We start from the raw sequence: 26474 nt of genomic DNA on the forward strand, positions 1-26474 counted from the left end.
GATGCCAATAAGGCAACTCTTGGCCATGGGGGAAAGATCAGCATTAGCTGCCTGAGCCGCGTCGTGGAGCATCAGGTGGAAACAGAGGCAGGTGGAGCAGGTGCTTCGCCTTTGAAGGCGCCCCCCTCACGGCAAGCGCAGGACTCGGGGCGCAGGCCCTGAGGGAAGTCTTCTTTCCAGGACACTTGGCCACCTCGGAGCCGCGGGCCACACAGAAGCAGTGTCAAGGCCCCCGGGGTGACAAGCTGGCGCAGAGCAGGAAGGCACAGCATTCACAGTCCGCTGTGTGCGTCCTGATGGGCTGAGCGCCTTCCGCACTGAACCCCACATAAATAGAGAAACAAACAGGTAATTCGGTGCCATCCGTGGTGCAGTTGGTGTCTTAATTAATTAATTTTTTTTTTCTGTTTCCCTGCGAGGTTCTCTGTGCCCGGAAGGCCCTTCTCCAGCATCTCCACGTTGCAGACTCCGTCTGTCCTTCCAGCCCCAACTCGGATCCCACCGTCTCTCTCGGGGAAGACTCCCGCGGCCCCCCTCTGCCAGCACTGCCCCCCCCCCGCCACTCCCCCAGCTGGAACCTCTTCATCCCGTACTCATGCGTTCTGCGCTGTAGTCTCCACCTGTAACGTGGACCTGCCAACAGTGGCTGCTCCAAAACGTCCTTGCAGGGGCTCGTAAGGACACTTGGACAGAAGCTTAGTATACACACCAAGCTCAATCATTAATAATGATAATAGTGACACTAATCGTGGTGACTGATGGATGTGCCTGCCCTCCTTTGCTGTACCCTGAGGTTTTATTTCATTTTATTATTTTTTTTAAGATTTTATTTATTTATTCATGAGAGACACACAGAGAGAGGCAGAGACACAGCCAGAGGGAGAAGCAGGCTCCATGCAGGGAGCCCGATGTGGGACTCGATCCTGGGTCTCCAGGGTCACACCCTGGGCCGAAGGCGGGTGCTCAACCGCTGAGCCACCCGGGCTGCCCCTTGCCCTGCGGTTTTAGACACAGGGCAGGGATGAGGTCTTACTCATCCCCGAGCCCGAGAGGCCGCAGGTGGCCTTGGCACTCAGCAGATAGCAGGCTCAGGAGGCAATCAGGGGGATGTGCGGACAGGAGCGGCGGGGGCCAAAGGCAGGCGTGATCCTCGAGCCCACAAGGGCGCTGCTCTGACCCCTCCATCCACCTGGCCTTCCTTCGGGGCTGCTGTCCCCCTTGTCCAAGGCCAGGCCACGGGGTCCTGGGGCTGGCTGCCCGCATCCTCGCCAGAGGGGTGTCGCCACTGCCTCGCAGGCGGATGGCCTCCCCGAGGCTGCCTCCCAGGGGGCCGGTGCGGGGGCCTGTACCCCGGAGGTGGGGGGCCCCGCGATGCCGCCCCCCAGGCCGGCCTGGGCACCCGGCAAGGCCCTGAGCGCCGCGCGGTTGACTCTCTACCTTGTGGCCGCCGCTTCCCGGCACGGACAGTTCCTAAGGGATGTCAGACTTTGAATTTCTTATCATGTTGTTTATATCTAATAAGTGACTCGCCCTGTTTTTTTAAAAGTCAGCTTTTAAAAATACTGTGTTTGAACATCTGTCAAGGGCTGGGGATTAGCTGAATAGGCACTGGATGCCAGGATATTATATTCTCTCTTATCCTTTATACTGTAATTATCTTGATCCTCAAACAACTCAGCACCAGTTACAACCACTTTCGCAGACTTGTTGTTGCTGCAAATTCAAAAAATTATTTTATTTGAATCTAAATTAAACTGATATGTAACAAGGTTTTTTTTTCCATGCTAAGTCTCAAAAAACAGTATCTGCAGATGATTAAAAAACAGTAAAACATGGACAATTTCAAAGTTTATTTCAAGAATAAACTCATGAAAATTCATCTAATTATGCAGCAGTGTACCAAAAATAATCTTTTCCAAACCTAAATTTGTTTAACAAAACACACAGTCAGCTAAGCCAAATGAAAGCAAACGTGTGTTTATGGCACAGTCACCCCCCCCACCCCCGCCCCCACCCCGCCACTGGTGCTCGAGTGGGCAGGAGGGCTTGGCGGGGTTCGGAAGCCTGTTGGCGGCTGGTGTGTCCTGAGCTGTGCCTGTCGCCCTTTCCAGCGAGGGGACACTGGCATCGCTGGTCATGGAAATGGGCCCTCTGGTGGGGGGGCTCAATTCCTGGCCACGCGCACAGCTCGGCGTGGAGAACTTAGAGCATTTCGCCGTCAGGAACCGTCTCAGGCAGAGGGCACCACCAAAGCATCGTGCACGTAAATGATGCCCAGTTGGGCCACGTCTGCCACCGAGTCACAGGAATCGTGGTGACAGCTACCATGTACTGAGCCCTTGCTCCGGGTCAGCTCTTTATTTGCGGGCCTTACGTTCATTTTGCCAGCTGAGCCCTAGAGCAAAACTGGGGGCTGGCTGCTGCGCCCTTGCTTCACAGGTGCAGAAGCTGGGTTCAGAGGCAAGTAGCCTTCCTAAGATCGCACGAGTGGTTGGCTGAGCTGAGCTGGACTCTGTCTTCCAGAGCTATGTTCTTCTCTGCTCTGTCATCTATGTTGGCTTGGTCCGGGGTCAGCTTCTCTGGGGAATCCATGGGAATCTGATCTCCCAACCCAAATAGGTCCTTGTTCCTCTCTGCATCTCACCTGAAAAATGGAGAAGGCAAACCTTAGGACATAGTAAAAAGTCCAAAAAGTCATCAAAGATTACTCTAGCCCTGGACCGTACACTCTCAGAGAGCAGGAAGGTACCATCTCCATCGCATCCCTGGTGCAGTATGGTGGCTCTTAGAGTGTTGGCTGCATTGATCCATGGGAAGTGGAAGAAAAAGAGAAGTGTCCTTCCTATTAATTGTTTGCAGCATATTTGGGGAGACAAGACTAATTTGTGTGGCGGAGGAGAGACCCACTCCAGTGAGCATGCCGTTAAAGGGAATGAGTATGGGTTACCTACCAGGCGACCCATCAATAATGTCATCCTGGAACTGTACCTTGCCAAGCATTAGACATTGGTTTCTGGACCCAGTGACTCAATTTTCTAGCTGTGTGGCCCAGGCAAGTGTTTGAACCTCTCTGAGCTTCCGTCGAGGAGAAGCCATGCTGCTCTCACTCTGCTTTTCTCTTTGTATAGTTGCGGGGATCCCCTGAAATACCAAAAATACTGTCTTGTACTATAGGAAAGGTCATGATCATCATTATTCTTGACAATGAAAACAGGCAAATGAGGTTGAACTCCCTGGAGGGAATGGGCAGTGGTTCGAACCATGAAGGAGGAGCCACATCTCACAGTGGATTGGGATGGATTCCAGGAGAAGAACTAAAATCAAGGCTCTATATCAGATCCAAATCCTATGTTTCCAGAAGCCTATAGCATCCTCAGGGCTTCTCATTCAATCTTGCCTCCCAGTGGTGATATTAGACACTCACTGAATATTTTTAAAAATTAGCTCATTTGTCTTAATTGCAATTAAAGAACTGGGTTAAATGAAAGGGAATAGGTTTGAAACATAATTAAAATCCACCGACCCCCCCAAGCACACAAATAAAATAAAATCACCAGATCAACTGTCTTTGCAAAGTTCTGTGGTCTGTCCCACCACTATACCTTTTCCCTAACTGAGGCAGAGAATGCGGGGGAAGAGCTTGGCTGCCAGAAAGGACCACAGAGGATTATGTGCTTGGACACCCAGGAGGAAGGAACCGGGGGCTTCCAGGACACAGGAACTCCAAACACGCTTTACAAAATTGGCTTCAAGAGGGAAGGTCTTCATCTCAGCAGTCAACTATCAATCCACGCAATATTTTTTTGTCCCTGCTGTGTGACTGGCACTGTGCTAACACTTGGATCTCCAGGCTTTTCTTATTTTCTCTCTCTGTTACCTTGGGCAATGCTCTGATCTGCAGTTTATCTGTAAAACTGGTACCATTTTATATGCCTGCCAGAGTCAGTAGGACAATTGAATTAGACTAAAATGCTTAGCACACTATGTGACATATAGTGAGTGATTCCTTTAAAAGAAATAGTAGTGAAAGAAAGAAGAAAAGAAAGAAAGAAAAAGAAAGAAAGAAAGAAAGAAAAAGAAAGAGGAAGGAAGGAAGGAAGGAAGGAAGGAAGGAAGGAAGGAAGGAAGGAAGGAAGGAAGGAAGAAGAAGAAAGAAGAAGAAGAAGAAGAAAGAAAGAAAGAAAAAGAGAAAGAAAGAAAGAAAGAAAGAAAGAAAGAAAGAAAGAAAGAAAGAAAGAAAGAAAGAAAGAAAAGAAAAGAAAAGAAAGATCTAATAGTGGGATAAGCCACAGAAAGAACTAATAAAAGTTGGAAGTAAGGCGTGCGTGTGCAAAACACAATCCGGATTATGCCACTCCATCCTCAAACACCTTCCGTGCTCACCACACTGTTCTAGGGAGCCCAAACTCCTGAGGCCCTGACCATTCTCCAGACTGTTCTCCAGACCTACCTGTCACAGCCCAACTCCAGCCCCTACCCTGTGGCCTCCTTTTCTACCACATGTGGGTTCGTTTGGTTGGTTCCTTGTGTATGTGTGTGTTTTAAAGATTTTATTTATTTATTTGAGAGAGAGAGAGAGAGAGAGAAAGAAAGAGCTCGCACAAGCAGGGGAAGGGCAGAGGGAGAGGGAGAAGCAGGTTCCCTACTGAGCAGGGAGCCTGACGTGGGGCTGGATCCCAGGACCCTGGGATCACGACTTGAGCTGAAAGCAGGTGTTTCACTGACTGAGCCACCCAGGCGCCCCAGCTTGGTTGGTTCTTGAAGAGTCTGTGTTCTTTCAGGCATCTGCACCTCTACTTGAAAAGCCCCAGCAATTCAGCGACAGCCTGCTGAATGGCAGCCCTTCTGGGAGACCTCCTGGCCTTGTACTCTTGTTCAGGTGGAGTTCTGCTCCCTCCTCTTGTCCCCGCAGCATTTGGACAGTGGATGCAACGATCATTTTGTGACCAGTTCTCCAGTAGACCACGAGCTTCTTGAGGAAGATGCCTACCCTTCATGGATCCCACGATTGGAGGGGTCTAGCACGGTGCCTGACGGGGGGGCCTTGGGTGACAGAAGGGTTGGAGAGAGGGAAACCCACAGGCAGGAAGAGGTCAAGAAATTCTGGACAGTTGTCCCCACAGGGGGGAGGGTTGGTGAGTCCAGAGATGGGCTACTGAGACTCACCTGGAGAAATTCTGAAAACAAAGCAAAATCAAGCACACATATTTCCACCCTCCTGAGATTGTCAGTGTGTGGACCCAGGCAAAGATGGACTCGCCCCGAAGCTACTGGAGCTTATACGCCAGCATCCTTCCCTTGTACACCCCATTCCTGCGCCCGGAGAGGAGCTCCAGCATTTCTTATTTATAATCATTTTTCTATCTATCTATCTATCTATCTATCTATCTATCTATCTATCTATCTATAATTGTATATTTAATTACATATAAATATATCTTTATATCTATATATCAATATAAATATGTATTATTTATATATCAACATAAATATATATCAGTATATAATTATATATTATAAATTTATCAATATATTATTAATATGTAATATGTTTAATATAATTAAATTATATATATGATTAAATATATAATTTAATTATATATTAAATATATATATATTTATTTATTTAAAAGGACCCTCCATATGGAATGAGCTCAGGCCTCATAAAACCTGGACCACCTCTGGCCCCCAGGATCTAGAGCTTTAATACGCCTGCCAAGTAATTCCGATACACAAGTACGGTTGGAGATCACTTGCCACTCAGTGCAATCAACAGACCGGAAGAATCAGTGTCACGGGCGAGTGTCTTACAGTTCAGAATTTCGGGATCCCCCTCAGACCTATTATATCGGAGGTTGCATTTTCACAAAATCCCTGAGCTGACTCATATGAAAAAAAAAATCAGATCCAAAATAAAATTTGTGAAGCGTGGCCCTCAGAATTTCTCTGAGAGAAAAAGTATTTCCAGCCATGAGATGATCAAGGAGGCCTTCCTGGAGGAGGTGATCCTTTAGCTGGGCCTAGGAGGGCAGGGTTTGGATGCGTGAAGTACATCCAGCAGAGGGAGCAGGATGGGGAGGATGCGGGTGTGCGCGAGTAGTCCGGGGCCTTTGGGCTGGGATAAGAGAAGAACAGCCACAGGTAAGCCACAGGTAAGCTGTCTGGAGCGGGAATGAGAGAGGCAGGCAGGATCTCAGGCAACCCAGGGCTGGGTTAATAAGGCCTCTGGGTTCTAATAGGTAGGGATGAGGCAGCCTGGAGTTTGGTCGCAAAGATAGGCCACATCAAGCCACAAAGGCAAGGGTTTCCCTGGGAGAGAGAAAAGGCCACAGGTACAGCCACCTGCTCAGTACACATGGGGCTGCCCCCCTCCTGAAAGGAGTACTAGAAGGGGGGGCAGGAGGCCCAAAGAGGGGGCTGAGAGCAATCACCAGAGGCCCTCTCTTTGTTTCCACCCTGGGGTCCCCCTGGGGCTCCCCCCCCAGGAGCTCCCTGACTGTTGGCCAAGGAGGTCTCAGCAGTGGGGGCAGTGGTGCTGCAGGCGGGGCCCTGCGAACCCCGTGCCCCCTCCCTCCGGGCTCTGCAGCCTCCTCTGGCTCACGCCTTCCTGCGGCCCCAGCAGGAGCTCCCGCCCCGTGGTTGGGAGGGCTGAGGAGGGCTCTCGGGCCCACCGGGATGTCCCGGGACCTGACCAGGTGCGTGCGGCCCTTTGAACTTTGACATCACAGCTCGCCCCTATGCATTTTTCTACCCTGTACCTGGTTCAAATTCTGACACCTGGTGGATCTGCAGTGAATGCTTGGCGGAGCCCACGGCCCAAATACCAGCTCGTGGGAAACTCCTTGGCCCGCGCACACCAGTAACCACGGGCGAGCGCTGTGCACCCTTGCATTATGTGAGGTCCCCGCCTGGGGCGTCCCCGCCTGCCCCCGGAAATGCACACTGGGTTCCCCCCACCCCACTTGCCCTTCTCAAGCGGTGGGGAGCCTCCACATCAGGTTCACGCTGATGGATCCGTACCCACAGCCCCGGAGTCGGAGGATCCCCAGGAAGGATCCAGTGTGATGCTGCTGCCCTACAGGTGCTGGGGGGCCCAGAGAGCCCCTTGCCTCGCTCCAGGCCGCGCAGCCCCAGGGCGGAGGGGTGGGCTCCCCATCGGGTGGCTCCTACGGGGGGAGTAGAACCAAACACTGGGGACAAGCAGCTTATCGTTCTCACTGTGCCCTCACCTCTTGGGTCCCACCCCCCATACCCGCTGTCCCCTTTGCTCCTCTTCTACTTCATCTCTTTCTCAGGTCAGCAAACATGCATGAGGTCCCCTGGAGCCAGCTTTTCGAAGCCCCCCGAAACCTTGTGCAGCAGGCCCTATTCGTCTCCCCCTTTTACGGGTGAGGCCCTTGTGCACAGAGACGTCCAGGACATCGCCCAAGGTCAGAGAGCTGGCCGGTGCAAGGACCCATGGGGGTTTCCGGGTTGCGCTGCCCCCCGGACTCTCGATGGCACTGGAAGGGAAGTCAATGCCAGCCGTGGGGACAGACAGTGTTCCTGCAAGACTTTTACATTTTTCTCCTTAGTCGTTTTCTGGACGACAGTCCTCACGTAGTTTGCCCCAGACGGTCAGCGGGGACTGCTCGGTGCAGGGGGCGCAGGGGGCCACTGACAGAGTAGTGGGGAGGGGTTGGGGTCATGTGATGGGGAGTCCCGAGAGCTGGAACTTAGCTGTGTCTCTGCCACTCGCTCTCTGTGACATGGGGCGCGTCAGTTCACCCCGCTTTTCCTCATCTGGAAAATGGGAACAATAGTCCCTTCTACACTATCGTACTTCGGAGGGTTAAACTGAGCTGAAAGTGGTTCATAATGTCAAAAGGCAAAGCCAAAGAGAAATCAAAGTCATTTTGGCTACTTATTTTCCTTTGTTGATTATGTAGAGCGGTTTCTCAAAAAAAAAAAAAAAAAAAAGAAGCAAGAGACTCTGTGGGGCGCCTGAGTGTATAATAAAGAGCCCAAAAAGGAAGAAGGGCTTAGCAGAAGAGCTCTCTGTGGCTAAGGGTAAGGGGACTGATTATTTGGAAGAACGAAAAAGGCCCAGGGGATAGTTAATGGTCTCAGGTTAAATGGACAGTCGTAGTCCTTCATTCATTCAATAAATATTTATTGTGTCCCATGTGCCAGTCACAGTGCTGGACCCTGGGGTGGTTTACAGAACAGACACAGCCTGGATCCTCACGAAGCTTCCCGTCTACGGAGAGTCGGACACGGAACAAATGCATGCAGCATTAAAATGCTTTATTATGAACTATAAGGCCAAGGAAAAGAAGAGGTTTTTTTTAAGATTTTATTTATTTATTCATGAGAGACACAGAGAGAAAGGCAGAGACACAGGCAGAGGGAGAAGCAGGCTCCCCGGAGGGACTGGATCCTGGGACCCTGGGATCACGCCCTGAGCCAAAGGCAGATGCTCAACCACTGAGCCACGCAGGTGTCCCGAAGAATTTTCTCCAAGAGGGAAAACAGCATTGGGTAGGTGGGGACACACTGGAGGACTCAATGCCCTACTTTCCCCGCCCCCCTCACCCCGCCAACCCCCACTCCTCCCAACCACCCCATCCCCTGCTGCATCCCCTGCTATCCCAAACACCAGAGGCCTCTGCTCTGTCCAGCTTTGTATTAGCTTGATTCTTACTTCATGGAAGCTGCGATCACAAAACACCCAAACTGGGTCACTTGTAACATTTAATTCTGGGATTTCGGGAGGCTGGCAAGTCCGAGATCACAGTCCTAGCGGACTGGGTGTCTGTGGGGACCACTTCCTCATTGATGGCTGTCTCTGCACTGTGACCTTGAACGGCCAGAGGGGCAAGGACTGTCTTTCCTGAGGACACTGATCCCATTCATGAGAGCCCTACCCTCCTGGGCGGGTGGGTGACCTACTCACCTCCTGAAGGCGCCCTCACCTTGGGGTTAGAATCTCAACGTGCAAACCTTGGCGGCCCGGCACAAACATCAGCCCGGGACAATGAGAAATTTTTGGAATGTCCAAGAAAAATCTGCACACATATCTGCAGGTGTCAGTCTGCTTCCACGGGTCTTGACCCTGCCCTCTTCCATGGGCTGCAGGCATATCAGGATTAGTCCCACTTTACAATAAAAAAAAAGTGGGGTCCCTGGGTGGCTCAGCGGTTGAGCATCTGTCTTTGAGCATTTGTCCAGGGCGTGATCCTGGAGACCCACGTGGGGCTCCCTGCATGGAGCCTGTTTCTCCCGCTGCCTGTGTCTCTGCCTCTCTCTCTCTCATGAATAAATAAATAAAAATTTTAGAAAGAAAAAATGTTCACAACCTACAGTGACCGGCCTAAGATGCCACAGCCAGTAAGGCCACAGCAGAGCTCCGAATTCGAGCCCTAAGCGAGGGTGACAGACGGGCCGGGAGTCCCTAGAAGGCTGCGGCCGGGCCTGACTCAGAATGAGGTCAGGCTTCCAGGACGGGCGGAGGGCGGAGGGCTCAGCCGGGGAGCAGGCATTCTCTGCAACACCCGGTCGGGTCGGGTCGGTCTGGCGGCCCGCGGCACCCCCACCCCCACCCCCCCTACACCCAGAGCAGGGTTTTCAGAGCTCCCAAGGGAGCTGGAGGCAAGTGGGGGGGGCCCTGGGGCTCCCTCCCGGGGGGCAGGGCCCCAGTCACCGTCAGCCCCCTGGGAGCGCGGCAGAGGAGCAGGGCTTGGGGGGCCCCGCTGGGCTGCCCGCCCACGCCGGGGCCCTCCCGCCGCCGCTCCCCCGGGCGGGCCGCGCCTGCAGTTCCCCGCCGCGGACAGTAGGTGGCAGTGGGTCGTGCGGAATCTCGGGCGTCGCGGGGCCGGGCCGGGCGCGGGGACCCAGCCTGCAGAAAAACCTGGCTGGGCTTCGGCCGCGGCGCCCGGGGATGCGCGCCCCGGGGTGGGTGGGGCGGGCGGGCGGGCGGGGCGGGGGGCCGGGGCTTCGGCCCGAGCCGAGGTCAGCGAGGACTTGGGAGGCAGCGCCGGAGCAGGACCTGGAGGGCTCCCTGGGGCTCCGCGGGGCGCCCTGGGGACCCTGGCGGGGGAGGGGCAGGGGAGGGCCCTGTCCCCTGCCTCCTGGGCCAGAACGAGTGCCCGGCGTGGGAATCTACATCCCGAGCGAATAGGCCTTTTTTTTTTTTTTTAACTGAAGAAGCAATTGCCTTCCAGGGAGGTCCAGGGGTTTGGCTGCGGCCACCGCGCGCGCCCGCCGTGCAGGACTCGAACCCAGGGCCCGGGGCTCCCGCGCAGGGAGGGCCGCCTGGGCCGCGCGTCCAGGGGCTCGGCTCGGCGGCGCCGTGGCCCCGGGCGGCTGGGGCTGCTCGGGCTGCTGGGCCCCAGGGCGGCGGGTCCCCAGGGCCAGGCCTCCCGCCGCCGGCTCTTTGCAGGCGGGCGCCGAGCCGCTTCCCGCGGGCAGCTCCCTGCGCCTCCCCGCCCTCCCCGCGCGCAGAAGGGAGAACGTGGGCCACGGGGCGGGGGGGGGGGGGGGGGGGGCACAGCCGGGGCGGGGCTGCGAACCCGGGTCTTCCCTGCCGCAGCCCCAGGAGAGGCCGCGCGGGTGCGGGTCCCCTGCAGCGGGGGGCGCCCTCGCGGCCTCCTCCACTCGCACCGCCGGCAGGCAGGGAGCAGCGGGCAAATTAATTCACGCTATCTTTACATTATGTATAATGCTGCGTGATTTTTATTTTGCTTCATTCCCGAAATCTTTTACAGTAATTAGTAGCCGAGTAAAATATAAAAATCAATGCAATATAACACTTTAATGGTAATAATACACCATCCTGTCTAATTAATAAAATCTGTTGTTTCCAAGCTCGATTATTTATTTGACAAATTGATAGCACACATCCTGTTCATACCCTCTTTCCCGGCGCACATCCTTTCAGTTTATTGAATAAAATCGTAGCGGGAAAATAAACAGATGGTCTTCTGACCTGACAAGCAAGTGAGAAATAAACCCCTCACTCATACATCCCTAATTGTTCTCAACAATATTCTCTAACACATGTCCAGATTGGTTAGAGATGCATCTCGATTTCTTCCTCCTTAAAAAAAAAAAAAATTGTTTCTTCTTATTTTAGGGAAAAGAGACGTGGCTTTCCCTTCCTTCTGGGCAGTGTTTGCGTTGAGGCAGTTTGGGGAAATGAATTTTGTGGCTGTGCTCAGAGATCTGCATGGCTCCTGCGGCTGTTGAGGCTCTGGGGAGAGGAGGTGCCCTGCTCTGAGCTGCCCCTGGAGCACTGAACCCCTGTCAGAGGCAGCAGGAGAGGGTCAGGGGGAGGCTTGTCACCGGGACTGGGGAAACTGGAACCCAGAGCCGGGTTAGGGCAGGATCCTCAGGCCTGGTGATGTTTGTGGGTGGGGGTAAGGGTGAGGACCACTGTCCAGGGTTTTCATAGGCAGAACTTGGGGGTGAAACACTGATCTAATTACAAACTCGAATGTGTGTTATTTTATGCAACACAGAGATGGTTCAGATGCTAAGTGTGAAAATACGAAAGCATTTTACGCTATATATAGGGCCTCGAAGAGAGAGAGAGGCAGAGATCCTGAGACAGAGACAGAGAGACACAGAGAGAGAAAGAGCAAGACGGCAAGAGAAAGAAAAAAAAAAGAGGCAGACTCACCATCTGCAGGTTATTTTGCAGCACTTTTCTCTGAAAGAAAAATTGTGATGTGATCTGTGTTTGGGGAAAAGCTGTGCTCTCCTCAGCTTTCAAGCTACATTTACTGTAATAAAAAACGGAAAAATGTCCAAGTGCACACAGGTGAAGTCACCCTCTCATGGAGATTGGCCGCAGTACACACACAGAGGTGTGCACACCTAAACACACACACACACACACACTCACTGCAGGCACAGTGATGTACCACAAAGGCACACACACTCTCCTGAGCCCAGGCTATTACATCGCCGCACACGTGCCACATTGCTGACACTTTCTGAGCCATCACAGTAACCACTACCTTCCCTTGAAGTTTCAACAATGCTCTGATCTTATTAAACCTCCCCCCACCTTTTCCTCTGATCCACCTCCACTCCCACCACCATTTTGTGCTAATATATTATTTTAATAATAATAATAATAATAATAATTTAGAGAAGATTTGCCTGAGAGCATTTCCTACCATCTCTGGAAGCCCATCAAGTAGGTGGTCACTTTGAGCTTGTTGCCAACACGCAAGTACACAGAAAGTGATCAATAAGTGCACTTGGATTACTTTACCTTTTATAAAGCATTCCCTATGAATTGTGTTAGGCCAGGGGTTCTACGCCCAATTTATAGATGAGGAAATAGGTCATTTCTCTCCAAGAGAAAGCAGTTGGGGTCTTCACTGAAAAATAATTTTCACTGAAAACTTTCCATGGGTCAGAGACTATCTAAATGCGTTATAGGCATTATTTCATTTAATCCTCACAGTAACTCTGACATGGTTTCAGTTATTACATCCAGTATGATCTTCAGGAGGTTTAGGTAATTTGCCCCAAATCATACAGCTAACACGTGATAGGGCTTGGATTTGAAGCATCATGTGTCTGAATTAGCAATTCCTCAAAGCTGTGTTCTAGTCCATCTCTGACAGTCAGTGGCTGAGTGACTTTGAGCAAGTAGCATATCTGAGACTCAGTTTCCCCAACTAAAAAATGATTAAAAATTCCCACCTTATGGGATTGATATAAAGGTTAAAGGGGGTGGGGCATTATTATAAAATAATGTGCCCAGGAGAATGCCAGGCATGTATTAGGATCTAATAAAGTCCATTTTCCCCTTCAATTTTCCTTTTGTCCTTCAAAGGGAAAGTCACCCCACCAGAAATCGCTGGAGAGAGAACTCAGTAGGTTGGGGCTGCACCTAGTGGCAGCTCAGGGTTCCAAGCCTTGGTTTTATCATTTGCAAAATAGGGAAATAACAGGCTTTTTGCAAGAACAAACTGAGGTAAAGCATAAGAGGTGAGCATAGTGCCTGGCATACAGTTGGCGCTAAACAAATATTTGTGAAACAGAAGAAGGGAGGGAGGAAAGAGCCTGGTGAATGGTGCTCAGGTGCTCCAAAAGAACCTGTCCCCAGCAGCTGTCAGGGCCCGGGACAGTCCCACCCTGGCTCCACCAAGCAGTGGGCAGGAATGTTCCAGAGGGTGGCGAATGTCCTGTGGACCTGCTCAGTGCCATCGATCAATATGTTTTATGATGGGTCTAATTAAGCTCTCTAACGAGAGATCACGAGATGACAATTTATCCCAGAGCCATCACTCATTAAAATGCTATTTCAGGAGATGACATCGTTCCAGCCGTAATTGGAGGAGTTCGCGTGACTGGAATCTCTTGGGAGCAGAGATGTCCCTTGTCACTCCTCACCTCTGTGGTGAGGGGCTCAGAGGGGCCCTGAGAGGCACAGGAATTCCTCCCGTGTTGCAACAGCCCGGGGCTGCACCTCCTCTGCTTAGCTTGGCCCCCTCCAGCCGCTGGGGCGCGGGGCTCTAACCAGGCAGGCAGCCTGCGGCTGGGCAGAGACCCGCACCCAGAATCCGAAGCTGGGCACCCTAGTCGTGTAGGATGGGGAAGGGGCCGTCCCCGTTCAAGCCTCAGTTTCCTCATCTGTAATGAAGCCCTGGTGATGCCTTCCCTTCCCAGCTCACTGATTTGTTTGAAAGATTAGAGGAGGTGATCCCGAGGTCCTGGGATCGGGTCCCACTTTGGGCTCCCCGCAGGGAGCTTGCCTCTCCCTGTGCCTGTGTCTCTGCCTCTCTTTGTGTGTCTCTCACGAATAAATAAAATCTTTAAAAAAAAAAAAGTGACTTCATTTCAGCAGTCAACTATCAATTCACAGAATAGGTTTTGTCCCTGCTGAGTGCCTGGCACTGTGCTGACACTAGGACCTCCAGGCTTTTCTTATTTTCTCTCTCTGTTACCTTGGGCAATGCCTGACCTCAGTTTATCTGTAAAACTGACATCACTTTATTATTATTATTATTATTATTATTATTGCTATTACAGAACAGAGGAGTGGGAAGAGCACAGCCGTTGAAGCGAGAGTCTGTAGGTTCAAATCTCTGTTCTATGACCCACCAGCCATGTGACTCTGGACAAGTCACTCAGCATCGCTGAGGCTTGATAACGAATCAGTAATAGTGGCCACTTCCACAGGCTGTTGGGAAGATTTTAAGAATTCTACAGTCAGCTTGGTTTCTGAAGGTCCTGGAGACACAGAGATGAAGAGACAGGGCAGTTTTCCGAGGGCTCCTGTCATACCTGAGTGTCCGCAGAGTAATATCCACGCCGAGGGCAAATGACAAATCTGAAGAGGACCCGATCAGCCACGCCGGCTGTACCCTGGAGGACATAAGGGAGTAGGTGGCATTTTAGCTAGACCTGAAATAAGAGAGCTTCTTCAGTTGAAGAAGAAAGGAAAGAGCATCCTGGGATGCTAAGGACTTGAGGCCGGAGAAAGTTGGGGTGTTGGGAGCATTGAGAGCAGGGAGGAGGAGCTGGTGGATGAATAAAGGGAATGGCATCCAAGGATTTGGGGTCGGAGAAAGTTGGGGTGTTGGGAGCATTGAGAGCAGGGAGGAGGAGCCGGTGGATGAATAAAGGGAATGGAATGGCACAAGGAGAGAAGGAAAGGAGGCTAGCGGGGCCAGCAGAGGGCAGGGGTTTCTTAAGGTTCCCGAATGTCATGCAAAGTGTTTGGACTTGAGTCCGAAGGTCATGGAAGCTTCGCTGAGGATGAGTCTCATAGCGCTGTCACTGAACGTGAACCTCAGAGAGGAGGCAGGTTCAGGCACCCCTGCCAACCAAGGTGGCTCAGAGCCTGCGGCGTGAACCTCCTCCGCCCACTGGGACCAGAGGCCCAGGCCCCCCACCCAGGGCGCCCGCTGTGGTCCTGCAGGGAGCAGGTGAGGAGAGGGCAACCGGGATGGGGCCCCAAATCTGGAGCTGCTCTTCTCCCAGGAAGGAGGCCAGGAAAGGCCACCTGAACCCACTGAGCTGCTATCGTGCATCATGCGTCAGGGACGCAGCACTTAGTTCTGACAACACTCAGATGCCATTGTCCCCATTACCAAGTGACGCACCTAAGTCTCAGGAAGGGACAGGGGCTTCCCCAAGGTTGCCAGCTAACAGGAGCAGAGTCAGGATTCTATCTGTGGTCAGCTGGTCCCACGGCTGCACTGTCACCACTGCCACCAAAAGTGGTCACATGTCGCATCTCCAACCTGCACTGGCTCGAGGTACGGGCAACTTACCTCGGTTTTTCAGAGGAGGATGCTGACCCCCAGAGAATTCTCCAGGAAGCATCTTGCCATGGATGCCTTCCATCAGATAACTTTCTGATAGAAAACAGAGATGCAGCTCTGACCTGACAGCTATGATGCTGAGGAACATGTTTTCCTGCAATTCTGGGACAGCACTGATGGCCTGATTCCAATCTGTTTTTCCAGAATCCATTTGCCTTTGCTCATTCTTGACTTTAAGAGCAAATGTGACCAATACTGGCTCTTTGATTTTTTTTTTTTTTCCGAAGGGGTAGAGCTAAGAAGTGGAGACATTTTCCTATTACATAATAAAATCATTCCCTTAACCAAAACGGTGGGAGGGGTCCACCGTGTCTAGTTTGAATGCTTTTCAGAAAATAAATGGGGGGAAAAAAGTAGCTAAAGATATTTGAAGAAAGGATGCACCCCTAAATGTGAAATTGTTCAGAAAGTATTTGTAATAGGATTCAAAGTATTCATGACAGCCACTACTTACACTGTTTAAAAAGTTGCAATTAGTACCAAAAGGCTTGGATGAAGAAAATATCATATCATAGGCATATTTATAAAACAACTTCCATCAGCCAAAGGAAAAATGGACAGAACTCTATTACAAGCTTTTTATATTTGAAGAGCAATTTCTAATAATATATCCAGAAGCCATTTCTGAAATTGACTTAGTGTGCATGATCTGGGATTAATGTTTCCTGCAAAATCACATGCTCGTTTGAACGTAAACATTTTGCACTTCCGTTCCACCTCCTGGTTCAGAAGAATGCACCTCCAATGTGTAAAATGATCTATCAAAATTAATTGTGAATGCCCTAATCCAATCAAGTCCACCTCATTAGGCAAACATTTAAATTATTAAGTTAAATAGTGGGGTATTTCAATATAATCTTGTTATGCTATTTTTATGGCAATACAAATGCTGTCTACAGATGGGCGCAGCTTCCCAGCCGTCGTCCCCATTGTTGATGCACTTGCCATCCCCACTGCTGGTGCGTGGCATCGGTCCACAACCACTCAGTCTCTCCTTCCTTCATAATTACAGAGGGAGCCCCTAGTATGTGCTAATATTGGAAAGCTGGAGAAGACGTTCACTTCTCCTTTGTGGATGCGGGGACCAAAGTTCTGAGAGGTTGGGTGATTTTTCCTGGATCACCCAGCAAATCTGTGGCAGAGCTGCATGAGTGCTGCAGGAGAACCCCGGCTTCGGGACTCTGATCCACCCTTGTGCTTGCTTCACTGTCCCGAATTGGTTTCTCTGTCCATCTCCTTCCCACTTTGACTCAAACAGAAATATAGAAACAGAATACATCAGGTCAATGCTGGACATCGTCCAAATAATCAGTATTTTGCACAATGACTTTTTTAACCTCCTTATATAGTACAAGATATCTCCCCAACCTGGTTGCTCTTCACCGAGCCTTAAATAGCTTGTTCTTTCCCAAATTCCTCCAGCCAGCAAATAGCTATTCATCATTTGATATTTCCTTGAAGGCCAGCCCAACAAAGACATGTTTAGAAGAAATAAGATCTGGAAGTCTCAGACTCTAGCCCCTAATTTAGTCTCTGGATATGTGTATGTTGTAGGGAAGAAGAAAAAAAAAGGAAACAAGCAGACTGAAAGCAGGCCTGGGGGCTAGCTATCGCGATGGGCTGGGCGCCCATCCTGGGATCCTTTTCGGAGCCAGAGCGCCCATCCCGTGCTCCTCTAGGGAGTTGCGTCTATGGTGTCTCAAGATTCAGATTTAACTCAGAAGACAGGTCTAAGGGAACTTTAGACCCTACCCTACTCTTGGCCATAAAGTGAAATGAAGAACTTCCCAGTGTGCCCCTGCTAGTGTTTGGCTCATATGTAGACGTGCTTTTCTTTTCTTTAAACCTGGGGCATGGCTGAGACAGGGCGAGACTTCTGAGTCATTCCCAAGGGGAGCTGACTGACACCAGAGTGCCATGAATCTGGGTATCCTTCTCCCACAGTTTGGTTGGTTCTCTGGTCCAGGCTACAAGACCTCGTTATGACTTCCATAAGCCCTAGTTTATCACTCCATCGATATAAAGAATACATTAATAAAAAATAAAACATTTCTTCCTAAAAGTTCTTTTTTTTTTTCTTTCTGGTTTTAAAAGAAATTAAAGGGCGCCCAGGTGATTCCGTTGGTTAAGCGCCTGCCTTTGGCTCAAGTCATGATCCCAGAGTCCCGGGATTGAGCCCCACATCAGGTTTCCTGCTCAGCGGGGTGTCTGCTTCTCCCTCTCCCTCCCTTCCCCCACCCCAGTTGTTCTCTTTCCCTCTCTCTTGTTCACACACTGTCTCTCAAATAAATAAATAAAATCTTTTTTTTTAATAAGAAAGAAACTGAAATGTTTTCATGGGCACCTAAATGTACTGTGGGTCCTGGGCACTGAGCCTGCTATGGCTAATAGACACATGGGCCCTGCCAGGCCTAAGGACATGAAGCCCAAGGAGAACAAAGCCTCCCATTCTGCCTCTGTTTGGTGGATGGACCCCAACCATCAACTCCAACACTCTGAAAATATCTAGCTTCTTTATCTCCCATCCTCTTACTTCCCATTTCTTGTGTGGGGACAGGTTAAAAATTACTGGTGTAAAAAAAATGCCCTTACTACCAATCAAGCTCAGGCTCTCCAAGTTTATCATTGCAAGGGGGATGACCTTTGTTCTTTGTCCTCTTGGTTTGATTCCTTCTGCCACCATCCTACTCAGCCTCATTCTTCACATACTAAAACATGGCTCAGTTAGGGTTAGAACTGTCAGAAAGACCTTCCCAAGGGGAAAGCAAACACATAGCATGCTGTAAATGCATGATACAAAGGGGCCCATAGGAACAGAGGATGTCAGCAGCTAAGACTCAGCGGGAGGCTCTGGGTAGCCCAGGCTGTGGAAATTGGAAACTGACACAGTAGTGGTGGGAGGGTAAGCTGGTGCGACCACTTTCGAAGACCAAAGTCGAATGTAATGTCTTATGACCCAACATTTCTACTCGAAAGTAGTAGATTGAACCATGTGAACTTGCCAATATTTGATTGTTTCTGATCTACAAAAATGGCAACTTAATTTGATTCGACCTAATACATAACTAACAGAAATGCATACATATGCTCACCAAAATTGTGTATGAGGATGGTCTAGCAGCACCACTCAGAATAATCAGATACTGGACACTGGGCAGAAACCCACCAACCATGGACTGGATAAACAAGTTATGGTTTGTTCATGTAATAGATTAGGGCAAGCAATGAAAATAAGGTGTAACTATACTCAACCATTGCTGATTGAAAGAAACCAAACACAAACGTGTGTGTATTGTATGATTCCACGATAGATAATTCAGACACTCCTTATCCATGGTGTTAGAAGTCAGAAAACAGTTACCCTAGTCAAAGGGGACTAAGCATTGACTCCAAAGGTACATGAGGAGCTCTTTCTTGATCTGGGGACCAGTTTCGTGGATGTGTGTGTGCACTTCGAGAAAATATATCAAGCCAACTTATGAGCTGCATATTTTTCTGTACATGTATTTTCCTTTCTTAAAAAGTTTAGCTAAAAAAAAAAAAAAAAAAAAAAAGAGGGCCACAGAAGGATTCAGGCAGCTGTTGGGGCAGAGACAACAGCAGCTGGTTCCAGGAGGGCCAGCACTGCCCTCCTGCTCTTGTTTGTGCCTTGGTAGATGTTTTGACCATTAGGTAATACGGCTCCGTGCCAGCTGCTCCCCATGCTTTATTTCACTCAGTCTACGACTCAGCACTGAGTTGGCTCCTATTATTTATCCTAACCGATGGATGCAGACACTGAGGAAACGGATGCTTAACGACTCTAAATAACTCTCCCAAACGCACACAGCTACGGAGACATAAGCCAAAAGCTGCCCCCGAGAGCATATGTGTCCAAGCCCTCATCTTTCATGTCCGTGCTCCAGAATCAAAGGAATGGTGATCACCCGGGACAACTGGATGTTACAACGAACTCCCTTTGATTTGGGTCCAGATCCTGCCTTTCGGGCCCCTACCTTCTCTCATTGGTCCCCGTTCCTGTCCCTTCCCACCAGCATGGCCACCCATGAAGCCGAGAGATCTTTCAGAAGGAGCCAGGGTCGTGCACCTGGAGGTGGCTGGCCCAATCGAGCAGAGATGTGGTTTTCTCTGTGTTGCCTGATGGGTTGTGGCAGGGCCTCAGCCCCCCTGGGGCTGGTTTATGCCAAGGACGCCTCAGCTCCTTCTCCTGCGTACTGCTTTTTTTGACTTGGTTCTGTGTCAGTTTGTATGCAACTATGATATATGGACAATCATGTGGCTCTGGGCCACAACGAAGGCCAAACTCGGCTTCTGCCTTTTCTGACCAGAAACCCAGCCTTCCTGTGCCCTGATTCTTCCCACAGCCCCGTTCTTGCTGAGTGTGGGAAGAAGTGGCAAGGAGAAAGGCAGGAAGGAGCACTTCCTGAGTGTTCTGCGCGAGTCCATGGGTGTACTGTTTCCCTTCAGCACACAGGCCACCCCTGGGAATCGGGAGTCATTACCCTCACGGTGCTGCTGAGGAGTCGCAGAGCTCATGGGGTTAACTGCAAGGGCTCCTGTTTCCTGGGCCTGGGATGGTGAGGCTGGCAGAAAAAAACTGCTGAGATTTCAGGGGCAAGCAAAACCCCCTCTTTCTCTACTCAACACTCCTGGAGTCCTGGCATTGGGTATGGACACGCTCTCAGAGCTTGTGTCCAAAGGCTCTGGTGCATGAGCTGAACCTGACTGGTGCCATTGACAAGACGTGCGCTGTCCCACTGGACACACAGAGAAGGGAACCATTGTATACGATGAGGGGCAGAGGATGAGCGAGATTAGCAGGTGGTGGTTCTAGGTCCCACATGGCCACTTACCGCAGGTGAGCTTGAAGAAACTTCTCTCTTCTCTGGGCCTTCACTTTCCCATCTGTGCAATGAGGGAATGAGGTTTGTGGACGTCTGCTGGTCTTCTCAGTCTAGGCTTGTGGCATCTGTGACGAACCTTGGGTCTGGACCCTGAGGTATTGGTATCACTAGGAAAACACTCTCAGAATGGAAGAGGCAGGAGGGAACTTACCCCCTTGGCCTGTGGCTCAGGTGGTTGGCCGAGTGACAGGTAGGAATGAGGGACACGCATATTTGGTGGCCTGGGTCCATCAAAGGTATGGGTCCATCAAAGGTATGCCTCTCATTAGGCAGTGAGAGGAAGGGCTCAGGACGGCAGGGCCTGACAGGGCAACTAGACCAGTGCCAGATCCACACCCAAATCATTGCTGCAACCTTCGATTTTATATGTTCACCACCTGACCCCCATTCACCCCAACTGTTTCCATAATAACTCAGCAGTTCTTAAGGTGGAATCAGTGCCCTTTGAAGTCGTTTGCAAAATAACACGTGTAGGAGAGTATGAGAATTTTTCTGGAGCAAGAAGCTTCAATTAGAGCTTAGACACACACACACACACACACACACACACACACACACAGTGAAGAATAACTCTTTCAATTCAAATGCATCCCTCCTCCATCCCCACCACCTGTGCCCAGGTTCAAGCCCTGGTCATGGATATCTTGGACTATTGCAATGACCTCCTAATGAGACTCTTTGCCTCCAGCTTCATCTTTGGCCAGTCTGGCTGTCACAGAGCCCTCAAGGTCACCTTCCTCACACTTTGCTTTAACAGCCTTCTTTGGCTTTGCATTAAATTCTCCAGATAAAGTCCTAAGTGTTCAGCCTAGCTTGTGAGGTCCTTCCAAATGTGGCTTTGACTTCTTCTCCAGCCTTACCTCTTGAGAAGCCCCTTGCCTGAGCATCTGGTAGGAATGTCCTTCCTCTTTAATTTGTTGAACTCTTAGGACATAAAAAGGCTTAATTTGAAAAAAAAAAAAAGGCTTAGTTTGTTTTGTTCACTGCACTATCCTAACACACAGTGAGCGCCTGACACGTGTAGGCACTCAGTAAATATTTTTTGTAAATAAATGAGTGTCCCCATCTGTTGAAGCCTTCTCTCATTCCCCTGGTAGAGGTGGTCATTTTCTTGGATCCATAATTCACTGCATTGCAACTATTTTTATATTATATATGATAGTATTAGGTGGCATTGTATGCGTAGTTATTATACGTCACTGAGCTGTAATCTCTACGTTCACAGACCCAGTTTGGTGTTTCTTTATATCTCCAGTATCTAGACAAGGACTTGGTATCTACCAGTTGCTCCAAATAAATGTATTTTAGATAGGTGAGAAAATGACGGAGTGTCCTTTCAAACTCCAATGCTAAGCCAATCTTTGCCCATCAAAAAACCTATGCATCTTGAGGGGTCTGTCTCAGGTTCTAGTTCTTTTGTGAATCTATTTGCTCCCTTGTCCCCAATTTGATATATTTCTGGCTTCCCTGTATGTTTTGTTGATCCCTCTCCCGTGGACTAATATCCCTTTCCCCTGCGCTAAGAATTTATCAGGGAGCTCTCAGCTGCTAGTCTGCACACTCTTTAAACCCTGGAGACTCATCTATTCTGTTCGTTATCCACTCCCGCCCTTGCAGGCTAACACAGCCCTAGCACAGCGCTCCATACTGTGATACGTTACCAGGCCATTGTCAAGCTGATTGTTAAATTTTCCCAGTTTTGGCTGGAACTCCAGTTCTTCTCCTCACACGTGGGACAACTTCAGTGTTTCACAGAATCCTGTTCTCCAAAGAAGAAAGAGAAAGATCCGCTGGCCCGTATGGAAACGTCCCTGGGAGCGTCAGCCCTTTGCATCCTACCGTGCGCACGGCCAGCCGAACCCTCCCCAGGAAACCTGACACAGCGAGACATTCACACTTCAGAAAAAATAAAGATGCAGAACAGGGGAAAAAATCATTATGGGCCACAGCCATTGCACAGTGAGAAGCCCTAATTATTCTGTGTAGCCTGAGTTTTTCTTAGTAGGCAAACTCTTTTGAATATTAACAAATATTTATTTAGGAATTAATAATTGACATCTATTAAAGCATAATTTATGGAGAGTGAATTCCTCTTGCTTTGGGTTCCCACTGCTCGGCTACATCTGGCTGCTCCAGGAGTCACTCTTTCTTTTGTTAAAAGCGAGATGCAACGCTGGGGAAGAGCTCCAGCAGGGGACAGGGACGCGCTTCAGTGACAGAGGGCACTCAGTCCGGACTGGCCGCTCCTGTTTCTTGCGGCCTTGGGAGAGTTTCCTGCCCTCCCCAGCCTCCCTTCCAAGTCTAAGAAACAGACATCTTCATGTCCACCTTTATTTAGATGGACATGCTTGGTTGCAAGTAAAGGAAATTGTTGTGAGTTGGCTGGAGCAGTGAAGGGGGATTTGGATAAGGACAGGGATCATCTCCTGAAGCCCCCACGGGGATATGGCTGAGGCCTGGGCGCCCCTGGGAGCCAGGACTGGGAAGCTCTCTGCTCACTCTCTGCTTCTCACCTCTGCTTTTCTCTGCGCACCTGCTGTTCTCGTCCCTTCTTTGGTCTCCACAGCAAAGGCACAGCCTTCTCACAGCATGCGAGCATTCCCTACGTTGAGTGTGGCCACAGAAGAGTGTGTGAATATCCCTTTCTGTCCCCATTTCCGCTTTGCCCCTGTGTGGTCCTAGCTGCTTAGTGCAGAGGTGGAGATGTCACACAACCAACCATGGACAGGGGCACGGGGCACCAGAAGGCCACACCTTCTGGGCACCACTTATTCATTCACACATGCATTTGTTCATTCATTCAACAACTATTGACTAGAACCCCCTGAACCAGGCACTTTTTGGGTGCTGGAGATAAGGCAGTGAGTGAGGCAGAAAGGGGTGTGGGTCAGAGAGGTCAATCCAGCAGAAGCAGCATCAGCAGAGAATTGAAAGCAAACCACTCACCATCCAGGTCTGCAAGGCTGTTTTTGTTTTGTTTTGTTTTGTTTTTATTTATGATAGGCACACACACAGAGAGAGAGAGACAGAGAGAGAGAGGCAGAGACACAGGCAGAGGGAGAAGCAGGCTCCATGCACTGGGAGCCTGACGTGGGATTCGATCCCGGGTCTCCAGGATCACGCCCTGGGCCAAAGGCAGGCGCCAAACCGCTGCACCACCCAGGGATCCCTGCAAGGCTGTTTGAAATGCACAGTGAAAGCTCTAAGCTTTTGCAAAATTGTAAGAGGTCATTATGATATTAGACATTTTTAGGGAAAACTGGGTAGCCCCGGTGACACAGCGGTTTAGCGCCGCCTGAAGCCCGGGGTGTGATCCTGGAGACCCGGGATCAAGTCCCACATCGGGCTCCCTGCATGGAGCCTGCTTCTCCCTCTGCCTGTGTCTCTGCCTTTCTCTCTCTCCTCTCTCTCTCTCTCTCTGAATAAATAAATAAATCTTTAAAAAAAAAGACATTTTTAGGTAAAACTGATAAGAAGCTAGAAAAGGAAGAAAAGGAGGAAGGAAGAAAGAGATCAAGAGAAAAAGGAAAGCCCATGGAAATAGGAATGATAGGAGGTATCTATTTTGGACCAGGATAAGAATTATTCTTATGTTCAAGGCTTTGAAAAATAAAATCGAGAGAGATTTTATTTGAATACTGAAGCGTATTCAAGCCAAAACCAGATGGCCTCAGCCAGGGCTGATTTATAGGTCACTCTCATCAATGGGGAAAAAATAAACAAGGTGACCGAGGAGGTGCAGCCCCATTTCCTAGTTTGAGAAACCAATCTTTATAGTCAAATTTGAGGTCTTAGGAGATGCCACACCTCTGGCATTCAAGGAGAGAGGCTGCCTGTCACCTTCCCTGGCCTCCCAAGACAAGAGCGTACACCTCATTTTAACGTTAAATAAAAACAGCATTTCATCTCCTCTGGAATGCAAAACTGTGAATTTGAGTGAAATATGCAGTTTTCATTATGTTAAAAGATCTACTCATTACAATCAAGATAAGAGGATGTGAATAAGACAAATTGATCACCACTTTAAATGTATTAATCAGCTTGCAACTCTTGTCACCAGTCAAAACAGAACAGCTAGACATTTATTCTGTCTCAGTTGTGTTTTAGAGCCCATCCCGGGAGGTCACAGAATCAGTGAGCTTCCCTACACAGTTTATGGGCAAACAGTCTCAACACATTACAGAAGTTCTCACCTGCTTCGAATGGGACTCAGAAGACACAATGAAATATGTCTACTCATTCTGCAAATATTTATTGAGCAGGTACTAGGTGCCAGGCATTGTGTAAAGCTCTGGAGATACAAAAGTAAGTCAGAGCTGGCTGGTCCTTGCCGCCCACGTTCCCGCAGCTTAGGAGGCAGAGGTGCAAGGAAACAATTCCAATACAGGGGAATTGGGGTTCAATCAATGGTCGGCATGATATGCTATAGGACCGAGGACCAATCTGGAGATCGTGGTTGTGATGGCATAGCTGGCATGAGGGGTGCTCTGCACAGATGGTGTCTATGCTTTAGAGCTGGAAGAGAAAAAAGCTCCAGCAAGAAGAGATGCCGGCGCATCTCCAGAGCCCGGCTGTCGGTGGTGTAGTAAGGAAGGCCCGAATACTCAGTTCAAAAGAACATGTCTTCTTCTAACCTTGCCTGGTAGGGAAGCCTTGGGCTGATATGCATGAATTATCATACTCGGTCCAAAGGAGAGCCATGAACCTGGGCCCAAACCCCACCCAGGCCGTGCCTTCCTTTTCTCACTGCTCCTGGCCACAACGGGGCCCCTGAGTTCTGGAGGCTGAGGGGTAGGTCGGGTCAGGACCTAGGATCAGCACAGAGAAGGAAGCCGGGGGAAGGATTTATCCAAACAGTAGGAAGAAGGCCAGTGTCCCAGAAAGTGAGCTTCTGGGGGAGTTGGACAGGAAGGAAGCCGAATGGCCGAGTTGGGTCAAGCCCAGGCAGCATGCTCATCCCTGGGATAATCTCCACTCTCAGAGGGCACAGTAGCAAGTCAAAGGACTTGGGTGCAGAGGAGCCAGGAACAGAGCCACTTGCCAAGCCTGAGCATGAAGTGGCAGCTTGGCCAAAGTCAGAGTACGCCAAGAGCCAGCCTCATTGTTCAACTCTAGCACCTTCGATCCTCCCTGCCTGAGAACGGTTGAGCAAGGCTGAGCTGAAATATGTGGGGAACTCACCCGCGGCTGGGAGTGGTCAGAGATACAGGGACAGACCACCTGTCCAATGTCTAGCAGCCCTCTCTTCTTTCAGTCAAGGCTGATTCTCAGGGGAGTGTCTAAAATCCTGAGAATAGACTCCTAAGAAGCCTAGTATTTACCTGAATTGAAACATTTTGGTTTGGGGCTGGAGACTCAGGTACCAGTGGGAAAGTGCTAAAGGCATGCTAAAAGGCAATCAGAAAAGGAGAGCTGTCCCTAAGATTTCTTTCTGTGCCTTTGCTCCAAGCCTCCTGGAAAATGTGGAGGAGCCATTTGGAAAGGCAGGTATCTTCTGGCACGATCTTTACCCCAGGCCATCCATGAGGCCAAACAATCAGCCCACTGAGTTGAACTTTACAAGTTACTGATTTTTTTTTAACTTCAATTATCTGTTGTTGACGATTCCATTATGGGAAGGGAGAAAGAAAGGTGTAAACTCAATGTAGGGACCTCTGGAGCAAGGCATTTATCTGCCTTTTATGAGGCTTTGAGACACCATAATGCATGTTTTATGGGCCCATTCTCATTTTTAATCTGCTATGATAAGATCACTGTGCCAGAAGGATACGGAAACTCACTGGCGAGCCCAGCTCAAGGCAGAGACCATGATTTTGGCGTGGGGAGGTTTTGCTCCTGTGGGGAGTTCCCTGCATGTGGCCTGTTAGGATCCTGCGCAGTGAAGGCCCTCTTGTCCCACCCTGGCAGCTGTCCCCTCTACACGGATCCTCGGTGGTAGCAGGCATGAGAGGGCCCAGACCTCACACTGTGACAGAGTAAATCACTTTAACCTCTCCTGAGGTCACAGAAATAGCAGCATTTTCCAATGAGTAGCACATGTAGTGAATAAGAGAAAATGGAATCCACGTGCCTAGAAACAGACAAGGCGTTAGGCACAGATTTCTGATCCTCGCTCTTAGTCAAAGGCTGATTGAAGGCCATCATCCCCGGCCTTGACCCTCTTCAATCATGTACTTGGATCTTCCAATTCTGTCTCCTGCATCAATTCTCCCAGTGGAAGAAGGAAAGAGCGTGTGCACCTGCC

General features: G+C 49.9%; 1 long non-coding RNA gene across 3 annotated transcripts in view; it reads right to left on the minus strand.

Moving 5' to 3' along the window:
• Positions 1–2025: 2025 nt before the first annotated feature.
• The window catches only part of LOC111091566, a 120309-nt gene continuing 95860 nt past the window's right edge, over positions 2026–26474 (minus strand). For 2 of the 3 annotated variants that reach the window (XR_005375783.1, XR_005375784.1), the window contains exons 2-7: positions 21892–21989; positions 20180–21171; positions 14284–14364; positions 11660–11689; positions 2989–3141; positions 2026–2644 (exon numbers count right to left, since the gene is read on the minus strand). This is a non-coding gene — a long non-coding RNA (uncharacterized LOC111091566). The remainder of the gene's footprint in view (positions 2645–2988; positions 3142–11659; positions 11690–14283; positions 14365–20179; positions 21172–21891; positions 21990–26474) is intronic. The other variant, XR_005375785.1, reaches the window with a different exon arrangement.

This window comes from Canis lupus, chromosome 21 (genome assembly GCF_011100685.1).
Source record: "Canis lupus familiaris isolate Mischka breed German Shepherd chromosome 21, alternate assembly UU_Cfam_GSD_1.0, whole genome shotgun sequence".
In the NCBI taxonomy this organism is placed as follows: domain Eukaryota; kingdom Metazoa; phylum Chordata; class Mammalia; order Carnivora; family Canidae; genus Canis; species Canis lupus.